Below are 2562 nucleotides of genomic sequence, written 5' to 3' on the forward strand. Positions count from 1 at the left end.
GTGCTGAGCTTTCTCATGGCTGGAGAGGGAAAGATCTGCTCGCAGCTGAAAATCCGCGACACCTGCTCTCCCCCTCTCGGCTCCCTGCGAAAAGCAGACCGAAGAAGCCGAGCTGACATAGTGAGTGGCGCCCGAAAATAGAAACTGCAACGTGATTTTATTTCTAACGCCACAGACATGTCTTGTGAGTCATTCATCACTGTGGGTCTCACTTTCCATGTCTGTGAAGCAGGCTGCGTTGCCCCTGACTTCTGCCTACCCTGCAGTTTGGGAAGACGGAAAAAACGGCTCAGAGCGAGAGCTCCTGGTGGTCCTCGACAGACGCAGCGCAGGTCGCAGGACCCCCGGGGGGCAGAGCTCCTGACTCTGGCTTCCTTCAGAGGGTTTCGGGCACACCAGGTCCCTAGTGACAAGGCCTGTGGTATCTGCCGTTGGCTCAGAAATGAGAAAAGCTTCAGGCCAGCAACTGTGCCGAAGCCAAACGCCAGGCCCAAACGGACAAGGAAGGTCCTAGCGTTTTGTTTTTCGGGGGGCCAGACTCTCACACCTGGATGAGACCCAACTGTCTGTGTGATGGAAAGAAAGCAAAGCAATGGTCCAGATAAGACGAGAAGGCAGAGTCGGGAAGAGACTGAGGTGAGCATGAAGGCGAGAGAGGACAGAAAAAATGGAAACGCCTCAGTGACGTGTGGGAGAAGAAACAACATCGGGGGTGGGGGGAGCAGTCGTGACTCCCTGGGACCCTCCTCACACCCCAGCCCACCAACAGCTGAGTGAGCACAGACATTTTCTTGGTAAGCTGGTTACAACTGACCGGCTTTGGGATATTTTTAAAGATTGCCTTCAAGGTACCTGAAGATCACCCTTGTGGTGGCCTAGAGATCTGGGCAGCGTCCCCTCTGCTCACCTCAGCCTCGGGGCACCCGCTTTCTCCCACCTGTGCCTCCCTTGGCCACAGCTGACATGGTTGTGTGGGTGCGCGGTGCACCCAGGGTTACGGAACCTGGGACGGGCTCCCAGACAGGAGTCCTGGCATCACCCTGTCCGGTCGGGCTGGCCACTGCCCAGACCCGTCCTGCCCACTCGCAGTCGTGGGGGCCAGGCTGGTGGGCACCTGGCTCCTGGACCCTCTGCACAGGTCGCACATAGGACGGCTCGAATCCTCCTCAGTTCCGGTAGCCCACTATAGGCCCCCAGATGGCTCTGGCCTTGGCGACAGTGAGGCCCAGTCCCCTCGGGTCCCCAGCCTTCCCAGAACCCTCTTGCCCAACTTCCTGTGTGGCAATCACGCCTGCTACCACCACTCGGTCTTGCTGGCCACTGCCAAGTTCCCTCTGCTAGTTCCCGACCCTCTACTGTGCTGCAGCCTTCAAGAAACAAAGAGCTGCTGCAAGCTTTTTCCCTCGGGTTCAGAATCCCCTCTCTTGGCTGGCCCAGCGTTCTTCAGCGGAGATGGCCGTGCATTCTCCTGTATCTGGGGTGGGAGGAAGGCGGGTCTAGAGAAGGGCCTGAGTAGGGATGGGTGATGTACACCCAGCGAGTCGTCCTGGGTGGTCCGGCTGGCCAGCGCAGCACTTGTCTCTGCCGTGATTAAGCTGAGGTCACTTGGGGTCTGCTGAGGAGCAGGAAGGAGCTGCTGTGTCTCTAGCAGCTGGGGCCCCACTGGGGGCACTGACAGCACTGTAGGGCTGGGACAGAAGCCGCGTGAGGTCGCCATGGTGAGAGGCGGAGGCTGCATGATAAGAGTGAGTGGGGCAGAGGACCCACCCCCCATCCACTGAGTGCTGAGAGAGGCAGCTGACCGGGTCATGTCACTGATACGCCTCACTGTCACCCCACGGACAGGGCCGATTCCCACTTACTAGCTTGCTCATAAAGCCACTCGGGTGCCAGCTCCCATTTACCGAGTATGTGTCACAGGCCACATAACCCCTGAAGTGGGTACTCGCATTGTCCCCACGGAACAGATGAAGAAACCGAGTCTCAGGTCACTGTCTTCAAGGTCACACAGGTGGCAGCAGAGACTGGAAGCCATGTGGTGGCGGCATGGCCATCGCGTGCCCTCCAACACCTAAATCACTGCCTCTGGACACTGAAAATGCGAGGCACCAAGATGCTCTTTCTATGGACGGAGAAGAACGAGGCCTGGCGCGGTCAGGCGGCCTGTCCCAGGGCCCCTAGCTCGTGCTGGACCCTGGGGAGAAGCCAGCAACCAGGCCCAGACGTCCGGCACGGCATGACCACTTCCCTCGGACACTCCTGTGTCTCGGAAGGCAGTCCCTACGATGCACGACAGAACCCAGGGCAGGACAGCAGGGCTGCGGGTGGGAGGGGGGACAAGCCACTGGCCCGCCCATTTCGCTCCGAAGTCCCGCGGATCCACAGGACCCAAGGCATCTTTCGCGAGGCTCCGCCTCCTCCAGCACCCCGGACCCGCAGCCCCGAGCCAGGGGGCGTGGCCTGGCCCGCGCCTCCGCCTCCGCCGCGCGCCCCGGGCTCGGCCGCCCTGCGCGCGCGCTCCCCTCGCCGGGGGACCGTCCGTGCGCGCGCCGGGGCCGCCGC

Source organism: Rousettus aegyptiacus, unplaced genomic scaffold, assembly GCF_014176215.1.
Source record: "Rousettus aegyptiacus isolate mRouAeg1 unplaced genomic scaffold, mRouAeg1.p scaffold_m13_p_1, whole genome shotgun sequence".
Taxonomy (NCBI): Eukaryota; Metazoa; Chordata; class Mammalia; order Chiroptera; family Pteropodidae; genus Rousettus; species Rousettus aegyptiacus.